Below are 7,689 nucleotides of genomic sequence, written 5' to 3'. Positions count from 1 at the left end.
AGCGTCGGAGTGCTTTTAGCAGGTACCCGACCGGACGTCATAGGAGGACAGCACGAGAGACGGACACCCGGAGGACCCAGGTGGACGGTTGGTGAAGAACTCGGATAGACCCAGACCCGTAAAGCAGAAACATTTGGCGCCCACCGTGGGGATTTGCGGGCGGGGGAACGTCGTCGTCGGCGCGAAAAAGGAGCATCCGTCATCTGCGGTCCATACACGCCGTTGACGTTCCTAAGCGAACAATGCCCCCCATCACATTCTCCGATGCGGACTTCCACGCACCGGACCCTGAACAAGACGACCCGATGGTCATCACAGTTGAGATCGCACGGTACGGAGTAAGTAAGGTGTTGGTCGATCAGGGGAGCTCGGTCAACATACTTTACTGGAAAACGTTTCGGCAGATGGACATTTCCGAGGACCTTATAGTCCCATATGATGAGCAACTAGTGGGTTTCGCTGGGGAACGGGTCGACACCAGGGGCTATCTGGACCTATGGACGCGTATCGGCACCGGACGAGAAGGAGAAGAGAAGAAGGTGCGATACTTGCTGGTGGACGCCAACACGTCTTACAACGTCCTGATAGGACGTCTGTGCTTAAACTCCTTCGGGGCCATCGTCTCCACTCCCCATCTGACAATGAAATATCCCACGGGCCAGGGGACGATCTGCACCATCCGGGCAAATCAGAAGGTGGCACGAGAATGTTACGCAGCAGGTCTCAAGATGTACCCCCGAGAGACCAGAAGGAGGATGAACGATGCAAACGTCGCGATGGCCGACCTAGATCCCCAAACTAATACCGAGGACCGCCTCGAGCCACAAGGGGAAACCCAACCCGTAATAGTGGGAAAAGATCCCACTATGATCACTAACATAGCTCAAGGGCTAGAGGAAGAGGTGGAAAGGCAACTGCGGGCTACCCTTTGGCGTAACCGGGACCTATTTGCCTGGACGGCCGCTGACATGCCAGGGATACACCCATCTATCATGTCGCACCGTCTGTCATTATTTAAAAAGGCCAGACCGATAGCCCAGAGGAAAAGAAAGATGGGAGAAGAGAAGAGGAAGGCGGTCCAGGAGGAGGTGAAGAAATTGCAGGTGGCCGGGTTCATTCGAGAGGTCACGTACACCACTGGCTAGCTAACGTAGTCATGGTGAAAAAATCAAACGGTCAGTGGCGAATGTGCACAGACTACACTAACTTGAATAAAGCTTGCCCGAAGGATTCGTACCCATTACCCAACATCGATGTTCTCATGGACGGGGCGTCCGGACATCAAATCCTTAGTTTCCTGGATGCGTATTCGGGCTATAACCAAATACCCATGCATGGTCCTGACAGAGAGAAGACGGCCTTCATGGCCGATCAGGCTAACTTCTGCTACAAAGTCATGCCTTTTGGACTGAAAAACGCCGGAGCTACCTACCAGCGTTTGATGAATAAAATTTTTGCCGACCAGATCGGTCGTTGCCTGGACGTCTACGTTGATGACATGGTCGTCCAATCAGCACAGGGAATCCAGCATTTACAAGACTTGGAGGAAGTCTTAAAACAGGTGCGTCGTTATGGGATGAGGCTCAACCCGGCCAAATGCACGTTCGGAGTGGCCGCCGGCAAGTTCCTGGGATTCATGCTAACGTCTCGGGGGATCGAGGCCAACCCTGACAAGTGCGGAGCGGTGTTAGAGATGCAGACCCCCCGAACAGTGAAGGACGTTCAGAGACTCGTCGGTCGTTTGACCGCACTCTCACAATTTATACCAAAGTTGGCCGAACGGGCAACTCCGATCTTGAAGAAAATGAAGAAAGCATCGGCCAACACTTGGGACGACGACTGTGAAGCAGCGTTTCGTGCCATCAAGGATATCCTCACCCAGCCTCCCATCATGAACCGACCCTCTCCCGGCGAGGACCTTCAGGTCTACCTGGGAATCTCCGAGACCTCAGTCAGTGCAGTTTTGCTGCAAGAAAAGCCCACTCCCAAACTTATTTACTTCGTTAGCCGGACGCTGACCGACGTCGAAACCAGGTATCAACAAGTGGAGAAGGTGGCCCTAGCCCTCCTTCATGCTTCTCGGAGGTTACGCCCGTATTTCCAGAGCCACCAAATCGTCGTACGCACCGACCATCCGGTGTCGAAGATCCTAAGGAAGCTTGACTTGGCCGGAAGGATGGTCGGTTGGGCAGTGGAATTATCTGAATTTGGCATCAGATACGAACCAAGGGGTTCTGTCAAGGGGCAGCATTTGGCCGACTTTGCGGCCGAGATACCGTTGACCGACCTCGAGGAGTGGGTATTATACGTTGATGGGGCGTCAGGCCGAACGGTTAGCGGAGCAGGGGTCATTCTGGAAGGTCCAAACGGATTCCTGATGGAACACTCGTTAATCTTCAAGTTCAAAGCCTCAAATAACCAGGCGGAGTACCGGTTTGCAATTGGCCAAGGATATGGGAGCTCGCAAAGTGATATGCCGGACCGACTCGCAGTTAGTGGTCGGCCAAATGAATGGCGATTTCCAGGTACGGGAAGACCACCTCCTAAGGTACTATCACCAAGCCTGTTCTTTGGTCAAGGACTTTGAGGATGTGAAAATTCAGCATATCCCCCGGGAGCAGAACGCCTGGGCAGACCTACTGTCCAAACTCAGCACTGGGAAGGAGAAGGGGCAGTTGACGACCATCATCCGACAGGTCCTTCTACAACCCTCGGTCGAGTGTTTAACCATCATGACGGACGAGGCTGCCGATTGGAGGGCTGAAATTCGAGAGTTAATCCTCAAGCAAGACAGCGGTGAGAGTTTGTGTCCGGCGGACTCCAAGAGAATTGCCCGATTCATGAAGATCGGTAATGACCTGTACTGTCGGGGTTTATCGTCCCCCCTGCTCAAGTGTTTGGCAGGAGACGAAGTGGAATACGTCATGAATGAGTTGCACAACGGGGTATGTGGCTTTCACATCGGGGGACGGGCACTCAAGGCTAGGATTCTACGGGCGGGATACTACTGGCCGACCGTGGAGAACGATGCCACACAGTTCACATGCCGGTGCATTCAGTGTCAAGCTCACGCCAACGATCACCATGCGTCATCACATAGACTGCACACCATCATCGCCCCCTGGCCGTTCGCTCAATGGGGAATGGATATCGTGGGACCTTTCCCCCCGGGAACCGGCCAAAGAAAATTCCTGCTGGTCGCCATCGATTATTTCACCAAATGGGTGGAGGCCGAACCGTTGGCCACCATCACCGCCTCGCAGGTCCAGAAGTTTTGTTGGAAGCTTATTTGCAGGTTCGGCTTTCCCCGAACGGTCGTGACCGACAACGGAAGACAGTTCATCGATCGAAGGCTGGAGGCATTTTTTGAAGGTTTGGGGATCAAGCACACCACGAGTTCGGTAGAACACCCGCAAACGAACGGGCAAGCCGAAGCAGTTAACAAGGCCATCGTGTCAGAGCTTAAACGACGTTTGGGCGACAAGAAAGGGGTGTGGGCGGACCAGTTACCTGAGGTTCTATGGGCCTACCGATGCACTCCGCACAACACAACCGAAGAGACACCCTTCAATTTGACATATGGAACCGACGCCATGCTGCCTGTCGAGCTAGGCGAGCCTTCCTTGCGACGAAACTTAGAAGATCTCCAGATAAACGATCAAGAGTTGAGGGTCGAACTCGACACGATTGACGAACGGCGGGATCGGGCAGTATTAAGGGCAGAAGCATGTCGTCGCATGGTGGAAAGAAAGTACAACACCAAAGTCCGACCACGGCAGTTCCACGAAGGGGACCTTGTCTGGAGAAAGGTCGGGGAAGCCCGTCGTGTTGCTACGCACGGCAAGCTCGCGGCCAAATGGGAGGGCCCGTTCAAGATTATAGAAGATTTGGGTAACGGCGCATACCGCCTCACTCGTTTAGACGGCTGGCAAATCACCAACACTTGGAACGCTTCGCATCTCAAACTCTATTTCAGTTGAACATGTAATATTTTTCATGTAATCACGATTCAAGGAGCAATACGAACGTTTCAACCCAACACAACAAGTCTTTCCTTTATTCACGTAAAGTCCAAGTTGACGAACGAAATTATCCTATCAACTTGGCCGGACAGTAAGGGGTTAAACCCGCCGTCTCCTACGTAAAAGTCCAAGTTGACGAATGGAATTATCCTGTCAACTTGGTCGGACGGTAAGGGGTTAAACCCGCCGTCTCCTACCTCAAGGTTCAAGTTGACGAATGGAATTAACCTGTCAACTTGGGCGGACGGTGGGGTTAAACCCGCCACCCCATACATAGAAATCCAAGTTGACGAATGGAATTATCCTGTCAACTTGGCCGAACGGTTTAGGATAACGCCTGCCGCTTATAACGATAATACAATTCAAATAAAATTGAAAAACAAATAAGCATCAGATAATGAAAATAAAATGCAGAAGTCCATTCATCAAAAAAGGGGAGGAAGGTACAAAAAGTATACGACCGAACGACGAAAGTAAATAGCACAATTCACTGTTTATAGTCCGATCGGTACTGAATGGTTCCTAAACTGAATCAAACATCTAAACAAAAAAGAAAAAATTAAACTAAGTCTATGCATTGGAGGATCAGCAGCGGATTCGACCATTTCAGCCCTTTCACCACCTCCGGTACCCGCCCCTTCACCGGCATCAGCCTCTTTCGGTTCTTGAATATCCGTCAGGACACCATTGTACACGTCCTTATAGATATCAAAGCCGAGGGAGAGCGGCTTCTCAATCTTCAGCAAAACTTCAGCCTGACGGATGGCTTTGTAAAAACCGTCCTCATGTTCTGCCACCAGGCTATCATTCAACGAGGTTATCTTTTCCTCAGCAGCCTTCAGTTCGACACACACCGTCTTTAGCTCGATGTGCAGCTCCACCGTCCGACCCTGAAGTTTCTCTTCCACCTCTTTCAGCCTCGCTACGTCCTCTTTCAACTGCTTCTAATCCTCTTCCAAAATTGCTTTCGCTTTCCGTTCATCCTCTAGCAGTTTGGTCGCCGCCTGAAGACTCTCGGCCGACCGCTTCTTCTCGTCCTCCAAAGCCTTTCTGGCGCCCGCCAACTCCTCTCCCAAGGCCTTCGCTTTCTCTTCCTCATTGATCAAGAGCTTTTTCACCTCGTCGGAACCCCGGACGTCCCCATGCTCGCGTATATAGTCAATCATGGAGGCCGTCCGCGAAGCCATTTCGGCCACGGAATCCAACATGACCCTGCCAGGCAGAGACTCCAGCAAAGCAACGTAAGCTGGCCCTCGATTGAAGTCGATGAACCGGTTCACGTTGTAGTCCGGGCTAAAAACACCACCCGGCAGAGGCGCGGCTAGCTCTTTCCCCTCACGGTGATGTCTCTATGAAGAAGACTTCCCTCCCTTTCGTGATTTCCTTTTCCGGTGCCCGGACGCGGTCGCGGGCGCAGACTCGGAAGCCACTTCAACAATAGGGGCGGCAGTCGCCGAGGCGGTTAAGTTGATGAGGGGTGCGTTCTTGATGGGGGGAGGGGCAGAAATACCTTCTCCTAGTAGGGCGGCCGCGTTAGTGCTGCCGCTTGCCCCTACGACTGGCCCATGGGCGGCAACAGTCACCCGGGCGGGAGGAGGCTTCATCGAAGGAGGAACGTCTTGACTGGGCCCGGAACTAGCGGCACGGGCCAATGCTTTCTTCTTCATGGAAAGAAAATTGGATTGGCGGGGTCCGGGAGTCGCCATGCAATCTGAAGGAAAACGGAAAATTCAGCTAAGTTATAACCTTCATAAAAGAAAAACATGGAATAAATCACATACCGAGTGCTCTCTGAGCGCAATCCTCGTAAGGGATACAGTTGACTAGGCAACGGGCGGGGACGCGGCAAAAGAGGGTGTTAATCACGTCTACAACACAAAAATCTTCCATTTCCAACTCCCGCTTGGAAATGGCTTCCATCTTTCTCGAATTCTCAGTCCAATACAAAGGAAACAAAGGGAGGCCGTCCTTATCGAAAAAATCAGGACGCCCGACATCTTCAATTACCACTTTGAAAAATTGGTCCTTAAAATTCTTGAAGGACTCGGCGTACGGCTTGAACAGAGTACGTTTCGCCACGAAAGATAAAGAAACCAAACCCCCTTTTGGGGGAGGACGAACATTAAAGTAATGAAGGAAGGACCGAACGGTGGGCGAGACACTGGCCACCATGCACTCTACTCCAAAGGCTTGGATGGCCGCCCAAGAGTTAGGATGCAGTTGTGTAGGCGCGACATTCAACTCCCGCAACACCCCGACCTGAAAATCAGTGAAGGGGACACGAACGTGCAGCTGGGCGAACAAATTCGCATACATGAAGAAAAAATCATTCGCACTAGTACCTTTCCCATAGCATACACGTTCATTCTCGTGACTTATGGCCACCCTCATCAAGCGCCCGTCCGCCGTGTCCCTCACCAAATACGACCGGGCTACCCAATCCTGTAGAGCCATGCGCGAGATACCGGACGGTTGGGTGGTCGCGTCAAACCCGGCCCAGTCGTACCCATCTACACGGGGAAGGCCTCCCACCGGAACCAGAGGAACCGGATCCACGGTCAAGCCCCCTTGCAATAAAAAGAGGGGGGCTCCATGGAATATCCGCCCACTTGCAATCGGAGCGGCAGACCCCTGAGCTATGGTCACAGCCTCCGCCAGACCGGATGGAACGGCCGAATCTTCCTCCACTGTCAGATCTTTCGACGACGAACCACTGGTAGAGCCGGACGACCCCGTCGATACTGAACCGCTGCTACTGCCACCCTCACCCGTGCCCCCGCCGTCTCCGCCACGGCCCGACGATTCTAGAGAAGACTCAACGCACACAACCACCATTTTATTACCTGGACAGATGAAAAGAATAAAGCTCGGAAGGAAGAAGGAAGGATGTAGCCGTAGCACTCACCTCACCCCTATTTATAGAAATTTTTTTCAAAAACCCGCTTCCAATCTCCACCGTTAATCCTGACCACGTTCAACGCTCCAGATTCACACGACGCTTCGTCTCCATCCCACGATCTTGCCACGTGTATTTTCCCGCCTAAAACCAACCTCTGCTGGTACACACGGTTCCGCTGCTCACCCGAGCGGCATATCCTCTTTTCAAACCCTTCGGCCCCTTGCGACGCCTCGGGCTTGGGGGGCTTGTGTACCCTACGTAGCCGGTCGGACCTCCAGGCCAACCGGCCACACTAGAGTTCGATCTCGACGGAAAGAATAACCTTGGAAGAAAAACCTTGAAGAATTCCTTCTAACACCACTGACGCACGACCGGTAGCTATAACCGGGCATTGGTCAGCTCATAAGGATGTCTGCATAACTAATAGTCATTCCGGGCGTCGACCATCCGTCGTCAACTTCGCCTTGTCTGCGCGAAACGTGTATAACCTAGGTGACGAACCCACTCTGCTGTGATGTCTGCATGACTGTCAATAGTTATGGCCAGGCATAAACTGGCCCGAAAGAGACTGGAGTTTATGGAGTTCATCATAGATAGCCCGACATCGCCCACGCTTTCCATACCACCGACATGGCCAGCCTCAAATCTTTTCTTGTTACACCACAAGGACGGCCGTCCGATGCCCGGTCAGTGGCAATCAACGAAAGTTTTACGAGCAACGTGAGATTAAGGTAAGACCAGATTAGCCTCAACAGGCTTGCAATTGGG

The sequence above is a fragment of the Vigna radiata genome, chromosome 1 (genome assembly GCF_000741045.1).
Source record: "Vigna radiata var. radiata cultivar VC1973A chromosome 1, Vradiata_ver6, whole genome shotgun sequence".
Lineage (NCBI taxonomy): Eukaryota > Viridiplantae > Streptophyta > Magnoliopsida > Fabales > Fabaceae > Vigna > Vigna radiata.
The sequence above is the reverse complement of the archived record's forward strand: the minus strand, read 5'-3'. Positions refer to the sequence as shown.